The sequence below is a fragment of the Triticum dicoccoides genome, chromosome 3A (assembly GCF_002162155.2).
Source record: "Triticum dicoccoides isolate Atlit2015 ecotype Zavitan chromosome 3A, WEW_v2.0, whole genome shotgun sequence".
NCBI classification, from domain to species: Eukaryota; Viridiplantae; Streptophyta; class Magnoliopsida; order Poales; family Poaceae; genus Triticum; species Triticum dicoccoides.
In genome coordinates this window covers 230574072-230592813 of record NC_041384.1, presented here as the reverse complement: position 1 = coordinate 230592813, position 18742 = coordinate 230574072, and positions in this window count along the sequence as shown.

Sequence of the window (18742 nt, the reverse complement as noted above, 5' to 3'; positions counted from 1 at the left end):
TTGTGTGGCTTATGGCCCATGTCGCCATTGGGTGGTATTAGGATCTTTTATTCCTTGTCTATACTCTGGGAATCTGATCTCTCTTCTATTCAGGTTAAATGATTTTGCTAACTCTAAACTCTAGGTTCTCGTAAATACTTTCTAGCGGAGAACCCCTCACTCCAGATGATTGCTTGGTGCACCAGAAGAATCTGAAGATACTCTATGATGTTTTTCCGAGACCCTTGTACCCTTCGCCGTTGCGATCCCTACCATCGATAAATCCTTATGGGTAACTACCTACATTGTCGTTCATACCTTCATCCTCAATTGCTCTTGTTACTACAAGAAGTCCTGAAATACTCTCTAATGTTCTGAGAATCATTTATGCTTACTGCCCTGTAGTTCCTTGCCTCATGAATACCCCTATGGATAATTCCTCAGAATTTTCGAGGATTTGTTCATTCCTAGTTGATCGAGTGATTCACAAGATACTTCGAAGTACTATTCGATCATCCAATAATCCTCTCCACTATTGCTCTACAAATACTTATCTGCTTGCATTATGGTTACTTCCATATGTCTAGCAATACTCATTAGCATCCTTTGTCATTGTAATTTTGAGAATACAATTTGATTTGTTTGTGAATCCTTGTGATCATCAGTCCTATTTAAAATTCTTCCCTTGGTTCAGACGTCACCCTGGACATGAGCTAGTGTTCGAAAAATCTAACCTTGATTGATTGTCATTCTGAGTTGATTCAACTTATCCATCCTTAATCAGAGGGTTTGCTTCTGATCCCTTGTTTTGGAAATCATAATTCCTTTGCATTTGAGCTTGAATTAGTTAATTGTTTCTATAGTCTAGTCTCCTTGCATTCTTTCTTCTTCTAGTTGTGTACTGATGCTCACATCAGATCCCTTGTGGACCACCAGATCCTTTGTTGGGTATTATCCGACATCGTCCTTCATATTCAGTAACCTTGTGAGCCTTTCCCCGGATACATAATGCCTTTGGTAAATTGTATCCCCCGCTCTTGTCAACCATACTCTGCTCCCGAGCTTGTGTTAATTACTCCTGAAGATTACAGTATATGTTCCTAAGATACCCTGGTGGGTTGAACCTATGCCTTCCATAATATGTGTGAACCCGAAAACTCCTATGGGTCATACTCTACTGGTGTTATGCCAGATAAAATCTCAACACAATGGCTTCGTCGAAAAAGAGAAGTGAATAAAAGGTTATGCATTGGAGAAGTGGGAGTCGACCTTGAACTTTGTGTTCATGCCCATGGACTCGATGTGGAACTTATCATGGAAGCTTCTTGTAATAATAATAATAATCCCCTTGTGATAAGTTCATCTTGTATCTATATTTGGTCCTTCACAGCCGTGGTTCCGACCATATTGCTCTTCTTTGGTTCCATCTCTCGGACAAGTTGAAGTACTTGTCTTATTCAGATCATTTCACCTGTCCAACCTCTATTCTTCTCTACCCTTGAGTACTACCCTCTAATATCTCGGGAATATCACGGAACTACGTAACTTCTTATGGGTTCTTCATCAACTATTATTTCTCATTGATTCAAATTTTCCAGTGCTTCTGAGTTGTTAGACACTCGAGAACACCGGTTACTGATTCGAGTCTACACTTTCCTTTCCACTGTTTTTTAACCTTTCTTGTAACCTAACATATCTGAGTAGTGATAATTCCCTGCTTATGTAAATACCTCGGTGCAGAACTCTATCAGTAAGACCTTGTTACTATTGTTGATGACATTCCCGTAGCCACCGATGGACGAGAACTTTGCCTATTGGCCCGCATCGTTCAACGAGCGGGGAAATGGTTCTCTTCGTCCCTTTCCCTTGGTACCAATGTTGTTGCCAACATAATTGACAGGCTATCCTCTGACCTGCCTTGCTATCATGACCGTGCAAAATGTTAGCGCCTTCCTGCTTTTAACCCACATGGTGGGCCCATAACCCACAGTTCCATGGGATTGAAACCTGAATCTTCGATACACCCCTGTTTCCAAAGTTAATCCTCGCACTTGGCTTCGTATGTAATTCATGAGCTAACTTCCTCACCATGTTTCACTCCGGTATCAGAGGCAACATTATTCTTCATTGCTCTGAACCCCTTCATCACATGTTTTATGCATCAGCTGGATGCCTACCTGGTTGAAACTTGTTGAACCTTCTTATAGCACTCTCGATACGTTTCCTGGTGCTTATAAAATCTCCTTCCTTTAGTTAACTACCAGATGCCAATCTTTCAGACATACGTCCTTACAGCTTCCCCTTTATTCCATCCCTTAAATCTTGGGACGAGATTTCTTGTAGTGGAGGAGAATTGTAACGCCAGGATAATTAAGCTAGAGCAAAATCCTGCTAATGATTGCCAAGTCATCACAATTATTTTGTTAATCATCATTTTGTTCCAAATCAAACTCAAATGTAAATTCAAATTGCATGTCAAATTATTTTCTTCAAAAATTAAAAGACAAAAATGTTCGTGGGGTTGCAAATATTCACTAGCTAATTATCATGTAGAATCCAACATCATTTGACTCACCATTTAATCCCTAGGAAAATATAAAGTGGTCCAACCGCATATTAATTGACCTATTCAATTTCTAAAAATGCTTGAACAATTCCATTGGCTCTAAAAAAATTCATGCAATAGCAAAATGTTGTTCTTGAATTGTGTGCCAGATTTCAAGATTGACTAAATCTTTTTGGCACTCAAATTAATACAAAACAATAGCTAACTTAAATACAGAAAAGGAAAATAGAAAATGGCCTACCTAATTACTATGCATCTGGGCCCTAGTGGCCACAGAGCACTTTCGGCCGAACCCACACCCCATCACCAGCTATGGAAGCAGGGATGGGCATGGCACTCATCCACTGGTGCCATTGTCAGTGACGCACACGCGCCGGCCATCCGCACCCCGCCCCGCCTACAAGCCAGACCCGAGGCCCACCCTGAACCCTAGATCGCCTCCCCTCCCCACTCTCGCCCCTCTCCCTCTTGATTTTCCTCGTGCCCGAGCTACTATCACTGCGCTCATCGTCGTCTTCATCGTCACCATGTCCACCAGCCACCGATTCGCCGTCCCAAGAACTCTAGGAGATGCGCCTTGATAATCCCCAAGTGCAGGGAATCATCATAGTAATTCCCAAAGGTGGAAGTGATAAATATGGAGTGTCGAACCCACAAGGAGCTAAAAGTAAGATCAATATTCTCTCAAGTCCTATCTGCCACTGATACGACTCTACGTACACCGAACGTTTGCTTCCAACTAGAAACAAGAAATAAAACTAAGTTGTGGGTATGAACAGGATAACTTTGCATGTGATCTGTTGGGGATATAACTATTAGGCATGACCCGCCCAGGAGGGGCCGGGTCATCCCCATGAAGATTTATCGTTATGAAGCCCAAGATCGCACGACGGATCATAAGATAAGCTTAGTAGCGGGCCCATACCCGAAGGCGCCCTAAGGCCCATAAGCATAAACCACCATGTATGTAAAACTTGTAATGTCAGGCATGTAAGATACGTCACCGAGCCGGACCCGTTGTATGAGCCGGCCGGGACTCTGTTGGCCGCAGGGCGTCAACCCGTGTATATAAGGGGACGACCCGGCGGCGGTTCAGGACAAGAAACAATAGGTTCGAGAGCCGGTCAAGCGTATTCGCTCCCCGCTCATCGAAACCCTAGCAATTCCACACACAACTGGATTAGGCTTTTACCTTCACCGTAAGGGGCTGAACCAGTATAAACTCCTCGTGTCCTTTGTCCTGATTAACCCCTTTAAGCTAACCTCAACGTGATGGCTCCACGACTAAGTCCTCTCTCTAGGACATCTGACGTGATGTTTCCACGACAGTTGGCACCCACCGTGGGGCTATCGCAAGATGGTTTCAAATTCTTGAAGGGCAACTTCAAAGGGATCAAGGGATACGCCGTGGGCCGGGTGACCAAGAGTTGCCACGGCAGGCTCTACATCGATGATGCAGGCTGGGGCCCCGAGGCCGGCTCTATTGAGTACGGGTATCGGGTCCCCTTTGGCGGAATTCACGTTTTCATCGGCAAGATCGGCGAACCGGGCCCTGAGCCGAACATTTGCACCGACATCGTCGAGACGGCTCAGCGTGTGAGACCCGCCCAGATTCGGCCGGCCATGAAATGTGCCTTTGTGGGATTTATCCATGGAGAGGGATCTGAGGACAGATCAACATATGGTGACGATACCATCGTCTATTTCGATGGTGGGTCATCCACTGGTGAGATAGAGTCGTTGTACCAATTGCAAGACGGCCAGCTTAGGGGCTGTTCCGATGGCGACAGTATTCCGGACCCCAATGAGCCGCCGAACCGGGTTGCGATCTTCATGGCCGGTACACAGCCTGTACAGCACTCATCAACGGCGGCGGAGCTAGTCTCCGGGTCAGGAGCGACGGAGGATGTCGGGGCAGGAGGCCCTGAGCGCCCGCCGGCTCAGATTTTAACTGACTTATTGGACAAGCTGACTGCACTGATTACGGCAGCTATTAACCCGGTGGATCTATCAGCATAATGCGGCGATTACAAAGGTGTGTGATGATATAGCATAGGCCAGGGAGGCGCTGAACGCTGAAAATACTAGGATGGCTGAGGAGCGGGCTGCTTTGGATGCACAGGCACATCGAGTCCAAGCGGAATCTTACCGACTCATGCTAGATCAGAACGCCTCAAATGAAGTGATGAGGAGGAGGCATCAGAGTCGTCTGTCGGTGACTATTGAAGCAAGGAATCTTTTTAACACGCCAGGGGCAGGAACCAGTAACCCTGCAGCAGTAAACCGGGCCGGAGCGCTTGGGACAAGAACGCCGGTTCAACCACGTGTAATGAATCCGCCTCGACAGAACAGTAATCCGCCACAACATATATCGATGCCACCGGGTCATTACTCCAACCCTTTGGATAACATGGTTGCTACGGCGTCCCGACTAGCGGATATCCCTATGGAAGGTAACTCGCCATCAGTGGTTGAGACACGGAGGGCTAGAGAGTTTCTTCACACAGCATTGGTGCAGCAGCAGGCGTACTCTTACAGCCATGATAGGATTCATTCCACACCTCGTCCGAACCGAAGCTACAACAGACATTTAGATGAGCAGGCAGTGTCAAGCAGTGGATATAATCATAACCCGCCGCGTGGTAATGACCCGGCGGGCGGTGGAGCTAATGCTCAAAACGTGGTGGATCAAGGAAGAGCCCGTCAAGAGGCTGAGCTGGCGGCTCAGTATGAGGCTCGTCAACCAACTCCGATTCGTCCAACCACCTCGGTGGAGCTGGGTCTGACCTTTAGAAACTTGGGGGTGCCGTGTTTAGCGCCGGATCTGCGGAACGAGCGTCTTCCCAAGGATTTCAAAGGGCCTTGTAAAGTGCCCAATTACACCACTGATTTAAGTCCTGAAGCGTGGATTGAGAGTTATGAGATGACGATGGAGTTGTTGGATGTCAGTGGAGTAGCTTGTGCTAAATACTTTCCTTTGATGTTGGAAGGAATGGCCCGTACTTGGTTAAAGGGGCTCTCAGCTAATTCCATCGGGTCATGGGCCGAGTTAAAGGCCCGGTCCATCCAGAACTTTAAGGATATGTGTAAACAACCCATGCCCATTATGGATCTAGCCTCATGTGTCCAAGAGGAAGGCGAGTCAACAACCCATTGGGTGCGCCGGGTCTCAATGATCTTACATTCATCAGATCGTATTAACACCGACTCAGCGGTGTTGATGTTGGAGAACAATTGCCGTTTCCTGCCTCTGAAGCAGAAGTTAGGACGGCTCAAGCGTCACTACAATGACATGGGGATGCTCATGGTGGCTCTGGTTAAATATGCTGACTCTGATAGTACCAAAGATCCCGAGTATAATGACGATAAAGCAGGGAAGGGAAAGACGAGCGGCAATGTTAAAGGCCAGTAGTATAACCCGGGAGGCAACGGTAAGCGCAAAGCTGATAATAGTTTTGACTTTGTGGCTAACACCAATGCATAGGATAATGGGCAGCATCGTAAGGGCAGACCACCGCCAAGAGCCGGCAAATCCAGTGTTAATCTTGAGCGAATGTTGAATGAGCCCTGCCCATGACACGGTACGAAGGAAAGACCATCTGGGCACCTGTGGAAGGATTGTAACATCATGAGGGGGTTCAAGAATTCAAACTTTTTTCATAACAGTCACGGGTCTGGTGGCGGTCCTGGGTCCGGCTCTCACGGCCCGGGTCACGGCGGTGGCGGCTCTAATTCCGGGTTTCAGGGAAATCAGAATAATCATGGCAGCTAGGGTGGTTACAACCAGCAAGGTAATCAGGGGGATCAGCAGCAGCAGCAGTCTGGTTATCAGAGCAATCCAAAACAGTTGAATAGTGGGCAGTATCATGTATTTACCACTAGCTTATGTAAACGTGACCAGAAGCTTCATAAGAGGGCAGTCAATGCTGTTGAGCCGGCAGTTCCCCGTTACTTGTGTTGGTCTGAGCAGCCCATTGTGTGGAGCCGGGAGGATCACCCACCCCGAGTTGATAATCCGGGTCACTTAGCGTTGGTGGTGGCACCTTAGGTTGGATGGTATAAGTTCACCAAGGTACTCATGGACGAAGGAAGCAACATTAACATTCTTTATTATGATACCTTCCGTCGCATGGGATTGACAGACAAAAATCTTAAGCCGTCAAACACCGTCTTTCATGGTGTGGTGCCTGGTAAGTCGGCATATCCAGTGGGTAAGATAGCTCTGGAGGTTGCTTTTGGAGATGACCATGATTCTAGGTCGGAGACATTGACCTTTGAAGTGGTGAAAAATCAAAAGCCCATATCATGCTTTGTTTGGACGGCCAGCTTATGGTAAGTTCATGGCCAGGCCCTGCTATATTTATCTACAACTCCAGATGCCGGGTCACAAGGGGACCATCACAGTACATGGAAGCCGGAAGATAGCTTTGGAGTGTGAAAAGGGTGATGCAGCTTACGCCGAGTTAGTTTGTGCGACAGAAGAGTTAAAGTTCTACAAGGACAATGTTGACCCAGCAGATATGACGTCCCTGAAGAAGCCCACAACAGAGCATGACCCTGTTTTGATGTTTAAATCGGCAGATGATACCAAGATGGTTGATTTTGTTCCTGGCGACTCATCCAGGCAGTTCACAATCAGTGCCAATCTGGATCCAAAATAGGAAAGCGCGCTCATCGAGTTCATCCGTGAGAACCGGGACATTTTTGCATGGAAGCCTTCTGACATGCCAGGTGTACCGAGTGAACTCGCTGAGCACACTCTTAATATTGATCCGAAATTTAAACCGGTTAGGCAGTTTCTTCGCCGGTTTAATGAGGAGAGGCGAAAAGCTATTGGAGAAGAGGTAGCCCGGCTTCTGGCGGCTCGGTTTATTGTTGAGGTTTTTCATCCTAGGTGGTTGGCTAACCCGGTGCTGGTGCTTAAGAAAAATGGCACTTGGCGTATGTGTGTGGATTACACGGATTTAAACAAAGCTTGTCCAGGTGATCCTTTTGCTCTCCCTCATATTGATCAGATTATTGATGCTACGGCGGGTTGTGAGCGTTTGAGTTTTTTGGATGCTTATTTTGGTTATCATCAGAACAATTTGGCAGTTAAGGACCAGGAGAAGACAACATTTATAACTCCCTTTGGAGCCTTCTGCTATGTATCAATGCCTTTTGGGCTCAAGAGTGCCCAGGCGACTTATCAGAGATGTGTGCAGAACTGTTTACATAACCAGATTGGGTGCAATGTTCATGCTTATGTAGATGCCATTGTAGTAAAGTCAAGGAAGAAAGAGACCCTGATTGATGATTTAAAGGAGACGTTTGACAATCTCCGGGTCTACAAGATGATGCTTAACCTGTCCAACTGTGCTTTTGGTGTGCCAGCAGGCCAGCTCTTGGGTTTGGTGGTTTCAGACAGAGGCATTGAAGCTAACCCGGAGAAGATCAAATCCATTACCTCTCTGGCTAACCGGCGTGTATCAATGGTGTTCAACGGCTGGCGGGTCGTATTGCAGCTTTGAGACGGTTCGTAAGCCGGCTAGGTGAGAAGGCTTTGCCACTTTATCAGATGATGAAGAAGACATATCATTTTGTTTGGAGTGACGCTGCTAACCAAGCCTTTGAGGGTCTGAAGAAATAGCTAGCTGAGCCGCCCATACTTGCTGCCCCTATTGATAAGGAGCCATTGTTGTTATATGTGGCTGCTAATGCCCGGGCCGTCAGCATGGCTATTGTAGTGGAGCGAAAGGAGGCAGGCAAGGAGCATCCGGTCCAAAGGTCGGTTTATTATATCAGTGAGTTTCTTATTGAGTCCAAGCAGAGATATCCACACTGGCAGAAGCTCGTATATGGGGTGTTCTTGGCAAGCCGGAAGCTTAAGCATTATTTTCTGGGTCATCCCATCACTGTGGTCAGTTCTGCTCCTTTGGGAGACATCATCCAAAACAGAGAAGCGACTGGCCAGGTTGCCAAGTGGGCTATTGAGATTGGACCTCATGGGTTGAAGTATGTGCCTCGCACGGCTATAAAATCTTAGGCGTTGGTGGATTTCATCAATGATTGGACAGAGCTGCAGATGCCTGAGGAAAAGTCGGATAACACATATTGGACGATTCACTTTGATGGGTCCAGGAAAGTGGAGGTCTCAGGGGCTGGAGTTATTCTTGCTTCCCCTCGAGGTGATAAATTTTGTTATGTTCTCCGTTTGATGTTTCCTTGTACTAACAATACAGCTGAGTATGAAGCTTTGCTCCATGGCCTTCGGATGGCTAAGGAGATGAATTTAAGCCGGGTTAAATGCTTTGGTGATTCAAACTTGGTGGCTCAGCAAGTCTCTGGTACTTGGGATTCTAAGGATCCACTCATGGCAGCTTATCGACGAGAGGTGGATATCATTGCTGGTCACTTTAAGGGTTATCAAGTGAATCACATTGATCAAAGGAGAAATGAAGTGGCGGATGCCTTAAGCCGGTTAGGTTCTCAACATAAACCGGTACCGCCTAATGTATTTCTTGACGTCTTGCATAACCCGTCAGTCAAGTTACCTATGGAGGAGGATTTAGCTATTCCTGACCCGGAAGCTCAGTTGGTGGTGGCTCTGCACGTGATCCCGGATTGGACATTTCCTTATTTGGCTTACATGACCCGAGGCGAGTGACCTGAGGATGAAACTTTAGCCAGGCAGATAGCTCGGCGGTTTAAGTCAATGACAATTATTAATGGAGAGTTACATCACCGCAGTGTTACAGGGGCGTTTCAACATTGTGTTTCTTCAGAAGAGGGTTGTGAGATCTTACGAGAGATCCATGAAGGGGATTGTGGTCATCATGCTGGTTCAAAATCCCTTGTGGCTAAAACTTTCTGTCATGGGTTCTATTGGTTAACAACTCATGCCGATGCGGAGGACCTTGTCAGTAGGTGTGATGGATGTCAGAAATTTGCAAGACGAACTCATGAGCCGGCTCAAGAATTGAGGATGATTCCAATTACTTGGCCGTTTGCGGTCTGGGGGCTTGATATGGTTGGACCTTTCAAAAGATCCAAGGATAAGAAGACCCACCTATTGGTGGCGGTTGACAAGTTCACTAAATGGGTAGAGGCAGAGCCGGTTAGTAAGTGTGACGCAGCAACAACGGTTCAATTCATGAAGAAGGTGATCTTCCGTTTTGGCTTTCCACACAACATTATAACAGATAATGGCACTAATCTTTCTAAAGGTGCTATGGAGGAATTTTTTCAGCGAGAGCATATCCGGCTCGATGTATCATCAGTGGCTCACCCTCAATCCAATGGTCAAGCTGAGAGAGCAAATAAGGAGATCTTGAAGGGTATCAAGCCCCGGCTTATGGTCCCCTTGTAGAGGACGCCTTGTTGTTGGGTAGAGGAGTTACCCTCCATGTTGTGGAGCATCAACACCACCCCAAACAGATCTATGGGCTACACACCTTTTTTCATGGTTTATGGAACAGAGGCAGTTCTTCCTAGTGACATCTGTCATGACTCGCCTCGTGTGGCGGCTTATGTTGAAACTGACAATGAAAAAGCATGTCAAGATGAGTTGGATCTGTTGGATGAGGAGCATGATATAGCAGCAGCTCGTTCGGCAATTTATTAGCAAGACTTACGCCATTATCACACCCGCCGGGTTAAAACCAGAGCTTTTCAAGAAGGTGACCTGGTGCTCCGGCTTATCTAAGACCAGACAGATATGCATTAGTTATCCCCACCTTGGGAAGGACCCTTTGTGGTCAGCAAGAATCTGAACAACGGGTCATACTATCTTGTCGATGTTCGAGACCACAAGGACTCACGCATGTCGGAGGAGGAGACCCGCCGGCCCTGGAATATCGCTCAACTTAGGCCTTACTATACCTGAGCCACTGGCTCTTCCAATGTACATATATTGACAATGTATATACTATGATCAATATAATAAAGCTGGCATCCCTACTAAAGCAGGGCCTCTGTCGTTTTTTCATCTCTGATTAATAAGTCTTCCATGACTTGGGGGCTTTTGCTTTATACAACACAGTTCTAATGACCCTCTGATCCGGCTTATAAGCCGTATACATACATGTAGAAAAAATTTGGGACCAAAGAGGGTCTATGGCAAAAGCACGGCTCAAACATGGGTACCCCTTGAGCACAGCTCATAATATCACCAGGAGGCTCTTTTGTTCTAAAGAACAATGAGTTCATAACCTTGTGATAGGCTATAAAAGCCAGGCTTGGAAGCCAGGTGTCTTCACCTAAAAACCCGGGTTATCCTGCCTGTATGCCAGCTGCTTCTCCATAAGGTAATCCTGATTGACCCATCGAACTCTTAACAATCATATTTGAACTTGTTAAGGTTAAAATGATGGATATCATGAGAGAGCAAGGTTTTACGGATAGCAAGGAGAAGCTCAGTCTATAAAGCCGCCTTCCTTGGAACTTGGATAAATCGGCCTGTGATGTCTGATAGCAACTTTGACCCCGCGTACTCCTGACAAGTCTATCTTTCAATAAGAACTAAACTTGTTCGGGTTAAAATGTCGATTGGGTATTGTGAGTGCCGGCTCACGGAAAGCGTGTACCTTCCAGTGGCTAATGCTAGTTTCATTGAAGAAGATATTTTGGCTTGGCAACCAATGAAAGCCTTGGATTTTTTCTGTTGCTGTTTGATTTGAATATCTTTTTGAAAATCTTCTCTTTTGGTAATACCTGGCTGAGAGCCATTAAGGTTTATAAAGCCTTCTGAGTTGTATATGACAATATCCGGTGTTTATTGACCCGGTCTGGTTTTGACTATAAGTCGCCAGTATGAGATATAAGTCCGGTCTTTATTGACCCGGCCTGATTTTTCTGACTACAAGTCGCAAGCAAGGACTCAAAGTCAATATCCGGTGTTTATTAACCCGGCCCGGTATTCGTTCGTAAACCGGCAAAATATGATAACTACCAGTATCCAAAGTCTTGGGTTATGGCCCTTACTACACTTGCTTGATGAAATCAACCATGTGATTAAATATCACAGGTATGAAATATTTTTCAGGTATATATGATTATTATTCTAACCAGCTTTGGTTAAAATTCATGATAAAGTTTATCTTTGGGCATTATGACCCGTCCAGCGGTAAACCCGTCAGGACACATTTTCTATATTCTATGCAGGAGAAAATTCGAAAGTACCCACAAGGGCTGAATCGCATACATTCATGTCATAGGATAAGTGAGTAGCGCAACTATGCACAATGGCATAACAGAACAAGGAGTTTAAGTATTAGCCTATTACAAGGCACGTTGAGCCCAAAGAAAGATAAGTCGTTTATGATAAACCGAATCCGGGTCATGCATCTTGGCTTGGCTGATTCGATGTTTCTGCATCATCCCTTGTCGGTTCATCCACAGCTTGGAAATTGGGTTTTGTCCAGTCAAAACCTTGAAGGGTGACGAATTCAGCCTCATCATCAATTAAACCGGCCAGTTTAATCTCAGGGGCGAAGGTCTGCTCCCGAATTGGCGGAATTAAGTCCATCACTTTATAACTGGGAGTCACCATCTTTTTATTACAGAGTCAAAACCTGGCTGGTACTTAGTAACATTGGTTTCTTTGCCAAGGATGGTAGCATGGGGATGAATTTCCTTCACACAGGTAGCAAAATCTTCTTGGTCAAAAGGAGTCCCGTCTTCCTTAAAGCTGGGGTACCCTTTGGCTACGTCCGCCGGGTCTAGCTCCGGTACCCAGGCTTTGGAGCGGCTTAGAGCAGTTAAGGCTCAGGCTCTTGCACAAGACCGCTTAACCTCTTGAAACATAGCGGGGAAGACAGACAACTTCTTTAAAACATCGCTCAATAAGCTTGGCTCCTGGTTTACTGGGGAGATGGTGGCAAGGGTTCGCTGAACTCCAATGTATAATTGTTCCACGAGTGTTTAAACCTCCTTCAGCTTCACCAGAGTATCTTGGTTCAGATTACGGCTCCGGGGACCTGTGCAGTTAACACAATGGGTTAAGTGCCGGCTTATGGTATATTGGTAAGGATTCACTTTCAAATAAAGTCATAAGAAGACTTACCAAAGATGGCAGAAACCATCTGAGACACACGGTTGTTTAAACCGGTGAGCTCAGCGGTAACCTTTTCCAAAGCTGCTTCAGCTTTCTCCGCCCGCTGCGTCAGAACAGTTTTTTCTTGAGCCCAAGCCTCCTTCTCTATTACAAAGTTTGCCTTCAGTTTTTCTGTTTCAAAAACGCTGAACTGGAATTTAGATTCAGCTTTCCGGGTCTCAGTTTCTTGAGCCGCCAGCCGGGTCTCCGCATCAGTCAGTTGAGAATCCAAGTCAGTCATGGTGGTCTGCAGACAAGCACAAATGTGTCAAATTATATTCCAATAAAGGTCATAATGATTAAAGTCCCAAGCACTTTCCAAAGCAACACCACTTGGCACTTGGGCGCTAATGTCTACCAAAACAATTCTTAAATGCAGAAATGACTCTTCTAAAAAAGTCCCAAGTGTTTTACAGGTAACAACACCTGGCACTTGGAGGGTAATGCATGGTATTCAGAAGGTTTTTCCTCTTGAGCCGGATAATAACATTAGTAGCCTCGACTGGTTCATGAAAGTTATGAAGTTAAGTACCGGCTCATTCATGATGATTAAGCCGGGCCTTGGGGACTACAGGTACTAAATTATGCTATCAGTTCAAACCGGTTAAACATTTTAAACCAGACTCAGGGAAAATATAGGTCAAAACATCAAGCTATATCTCAAGTCTACAGATCATTCAAGTTTATCATAATCAGAAGACTTGGGGACTGTCAGAGCATATGAACTTACAAAAGCCGGAGAGCATACCTCATATTTTAGTTGCAGCTGTTTGACCATCTCAATTTCAGAGTCACGATTGGAATGCACGTGACTAAGATAGCTAGATAGCATGTCACTAATACTCAGGTGAGCATAGTGCGAGATGTCAAACCTCACCTTTTGCCTCTCCAAGACCTCTTGCTTGGCGGAGTGTTTCGCTAACACAGTTGGATTTCCCGGTTCAACAAATCTGGAACCAGTAATCAAAACATCATCGCCATGGATCTCTGGCGGCTTAACTGAGCTTACCGGTTCAACAGTTGAGAAGTCACGAGCGGTTTCATCAACAAACGGTTTAGGAAAAACCGGATGAATGTTGACAGCAGGATCCTCTGGTGCTTCAGTCTGTTCTGGTACAAGAGGCGGCTGCTCAGATTCAACAGTCTTGGGATCCTCAACCAGTTTTGACACATTTGCTTTCTTGGGCTTTGCTTGGACACTAAGGAGAATTTTAAAAGTCAATATAATGATACAAGCATAAAGGTGCGGAAGAAAGGATAATTATGTTTACCTGGGGGCAGTCTTGAAAGTCGGTAGTTGAGTTTGGGAGGAATCACCAGAGGAGGAACGAGCAATCTCCTGTAAAGAAAATTGGAATTATGGTTGAGTGATTTTTAAAAGAGAGTCGTTCATCAGAGTTAAGAGGTAAAAGAACCCCATTCTGGCGTTTCCGAGGAGTTTTTAGTAAGCCGGAGGGCAGCTCATTATCTCCACTGGTCCGAGACTGATGGCGGCTCTCATGTTGCTGCTTTTTCAAAAGAAAATGAGTATCAAAATAAGCCAAGGGGTGTGAAAACCTTACTTTTCGGGTTACCCGTCGAGGTTTCTGCCTTGGAAAAGGTTCTGAGTCGGAGGAAATAATAGTTACCTCTTCTTCTACTGCCTGGCTGGCCCCCGTGTCATCCTGGTAATAATCAGTGTTAATAAGGTTGTTAAAAAACAGGCCAAGAGAGTCAAGGGCTACCTCCGACTCAGAGACGTCATCCAACTTGAACATATCAGAAGCAGTTGGTTTCTTTTTAGATTTTTTGGTTGTCTTCTTTGCGGCTATTGCGGCGGCTCTAGCTTTTTTGGCAGCCTCATGATCATATTTGGCCTTCCAAAAGTCAGATTTAGCCTGTAGGAAAATAACAGGTTGAAACTCATGCAAATACTTAACTGCTGAAGAAAAAGGAGTCAAGGGGATGTACCTCTGGTGCCGGGTTAAGTTTGCAGAAAGGATTCAATCGTAATTTGCTGCAGTCTTCATATTTGCTTTTCACGAGGGTGGTTGACATTTCAACAATAGCTTCTTCAGTCAGACGTAGGGAGCTGTAGCATAACGGATGTTTGCTCCTCCGGTGTAGTTATACATCAAATCAGATCGGCAGCTCAGAGGGATGATCCACCATGCGATCCAACAGCAGATCAAGTCAACTCCAGTTAAGCCATTTCCTAGCAAGGCTTGAACCCTTTTGATGGTTGGAATGAGTTTCTTATGTTCAGCGGCAGAAAGCTTATCAGAGTGAATACTTAGCGTCAAGACGCTCAGCGTGATAACCCGGCATTGGTTTTTCATCAGCTGGTGACGTGTCTTTACAATAGAACCAAGTTTGGTTCCAGTCCTTGGGATGGCTTGGCAAGACTACTAAATGAAAGACAACATCCCGTCTGCGCTGAATCGAAATCCTACCAAGTTCCAAGCTGGGGCCGTTGGTGTATTCATTCTGGTGGTTCAAATAGAAATACTCTCTAAAGAGTTCAATAGTAGGTTCTTCTTGAAGATAAACCTCACAGAGAACTTGAAAATTACAGATGTTTGATATAGAATTTGGTCCAATGTCTTGCGGATGAAGCTTGAAAAAATGCAGGACATCTCTGAAGAATTTTGAGCCGGGCGGTGAAAAATCCCGGTTCATATGATCAGTAAAGACGATGATTTCACCATCTTTTGGCTGAGGCTTTTCTTCGGCCGGGTCAGGAGCGCGCCAGGATATGACGCTCTTCTCTGGTAAAAACCCAACAGTGACAAAATCCTTCAGAGTGTCCTCAGTGACTGTGGAAGGGACCCAGTTGCAAACTATCGTCGTCTTTGGCGGCATGGCAAAAATACAAACTAGAAAGAAAATAATTTGCCGGTTCAAGTTAATTGGTGAAGTTACAGGTTAATGATTGCAATATAGATGTGTAATGGTGGCTTAAATAAGGGCTAATGGTATATGAAGGGAAAATAAGCCGGCATGGTAAGCCGCCATGACTAAGGAGATTCAAAAATTGCCAGCGACAAAAAATTGGTTAAGTACTGAGGTAAACAAGTTTCACAGACTGCAGATATTACTTTGGATCAACGGCTGGTCAAAAAAGAAAAATAAGTCTAGACCTAAAAAGTCAGTACAGATGAGTTCATGAGCTTGCACAAGAGTTTTCTTCCAAGAAAAGGGGATCTACTGGTATTGAAAGTGGAAGTAAAACAACTACCACATTCGTTTTACGCCATTTATAGATCAAGAAGTTCACAACACAACATGGAAGAGGAACTATGATGAACTACGACAAAATATGAAGAACACAGAGGAGCTCGCGAACCCTAGTGCGGATCTAAGGTATGGAAAGGTTGAAACTTATAGATGCAGATCTACCGTGGAGGGTCGCCACTGTTCTCTGGATCAACTCAGGCTGACGCAACGGCCGAGGTCGAGGAAGATGAGGTGCTCTGCGACGACGGCGGAGCTCGAGTGGCCGAAGGGTTGCGAGAGGAAGAAGATGCTGGAAAGGGGAAGAATGAGGAAGACCGGTCATATCTATTTACGAGGAGGGCAAATAAAGGTTATCCAGCTAGATGAACGCCTCGATTTTCGGGAAGACATGAAGGCAAAGATCCGTTGAAGATGATGTCATTGCAGCTTCCGGAAATATTGGGAGGTGACGTCATGGCAGGGTATGAGGTTTACATAGATAAGGGGAGGAAGGATTTTTTCTAAGTCTTGAAGATTGACATGAACAAGTTCAAATCAACCTGGGGCATAATGTTGGGGATATAACTATTAGGCATGACCCGCCGAGGAGGGGCCGGGTCATCCCCATGAAGATTTATCGTTATGAAGCCCAAGATCGCACGACGATTCATAAGATAACCTTAGTAGCAGGCCCAGACCCGAAGGCGGCTTAAGGCCCATAAGCATAAACCGCCATGTATGTAAAACTTGTAATGTAAGGCATGTAAGATACGTCACCGAGCCGGACCCATTGTGTGAGCCGGCCGGGACTCATTAGGCTGCAGGGTGTCAACCCGTGTATATAAGGGGACGACCCGGCGGCGGTTTAGGACAAGAAACAACAGATTCGAGAGCCGGTCAAGCGTATTCGCTCCCCGCTCAACGAAACCCTAGCAATTCCACATACAACTGGATTAGGATTTTACCTTCACCGTAAGGGGCCGAACCAGTATAAACTCCTCGTGTCCTTTGTCCTGATTAACCCCTTTAAGCTAACCTCAACGCAATGGCTCCATGAGTAAGTCCTCTCTCTAGGACGTCTGACGTGATATTTCCACGAGAGTATCAGAGAGCTAAAATAAAAGTAGGTGTTGTTATCATAAAGTTAGAATATATTACTTAAGTAATATAAATAACGAGTGTGGAATAATGATGGATCGGTGTGCGGAATTGTCCTAGGCAATCGTTAACAAGACTGATAGTCGTCATTGCAATTTCATATGAGGGAGAGGCATAAGCTAACATACTTTCTCTTCTTGGATCATATGCACTTATGATTGGAACTCTAGCAAGCATCCGCAACTACTAAAGATCATTAAGGTAAAACCCAACCATAGCATTAAAGCATCAAGTCCCCTTTATCCCATACGCAACAACCCCCTTACTTGGGTTTATGCTTCTGTCACTCAAGCAACCCACTATAAGCGAATCATGAACGTATTGCGACACCCTACAGCGGGAATCCCTCATGCTTGCGCGACATGGAGGGCACAATAGGACAGCACCAATATAAAACATACAACTCATACCAATCTAGATCATCAATCAACCCAAAGACAAAGGATATGTACTCAAAACATCATAGGATGGCAACACATCATTGGATCATAATATGTGGCATAAATCACCATGTTCAAGTAGGGATTACAGCGGGGTGCGGGAGAGTGTACCGCATAAAATAGATGGGGATGGTGATGATAATGGTGATGTTGATGAAGACGATCATCGCGGCAATGATTCCCCTCCCGATGGCACTCCGGTGCCACCGAGAGAGAGGAGGAGAGGTTCTTCTCCTTGTGCTTCCTCCTCCATGGCGCCCCCCTGGATGGGGAGAGGTTCTCCCTCTGGTCCTTGGCCTTCATGGTGATGATGGCCCCTCCGGGATCCTCCTCCATAGCCTCCGGTGATGATGGCCCCCACCGACAGGGTGCCAGAGAGGGCCTAGATTGATGTCTCGTGGCTATAGAGGCTTGCGGCGGCGGAACTTCAAATCTAGGTTATTTTTTGGAGTTTTGGGCATTTATAGGAGAGGTTGGCGTCAAGAACAAGTCAGGGGGCCCCACGGGAAGTCCACGAGGCACAGGGGCGCGCCCCCACCCTCGTGGGGCCCACGGGACTCCCCTCTGGTAGATTTTTGTTCCAGTATTTTTTATATTTTCCAGAAAAAATCTCTGTTGATTTTCATCACATTCCAAGAACTTTTATTTCTGCACAAAAACAACACCATGGTAGTTCTGCTGAAAACAGCGTCAGTCCGGGTTAGTTCTAATCAAATCATACCAAAATCATATAAAACTATTGTAAACATGGCATGAATACTTCATAAATTATAGATACATTGGAGACGTATCAGCATCCCCAAGCTTAATTCTTGCTCGTCCTCGAGTAGGTAAATGATAAAAGAAATAATTTATGAAGTGTGAATGCTAGCAAGTGCATAAATTTGATCAATGATAGTTCCAATCACCTTTTCTAGCATCATTATATATCATAACGGAGCTCAACTCATAAAACTTCTCATGATCAAGTAACAAGCTATTCACATGTTAAAGTATAGATCATAAACTTTCTTGAGAACTAACAAACCATGCTCTTAGTCATCAAACAATTGCAATTCATCTTATTTTCGGGAAGAGTCTATGTAAGAGCTTTGATTCAGCAAACTCCACATACTCAACTATTATTTAATCTTTCATAATTTCTAATACTCATGTGATATTAATGGGTTCAAAGTTTTAATCGAACACAAAGAAAGATAGGGGCTTATAGTTTCGCCTCCCAAACTTTTACGTCAAGGGTAATGTCAACAATAATAATTTATGAAAACCTACATCCAAGTGGATATATATATATATATATATATATATATATATATATATATATATATATAT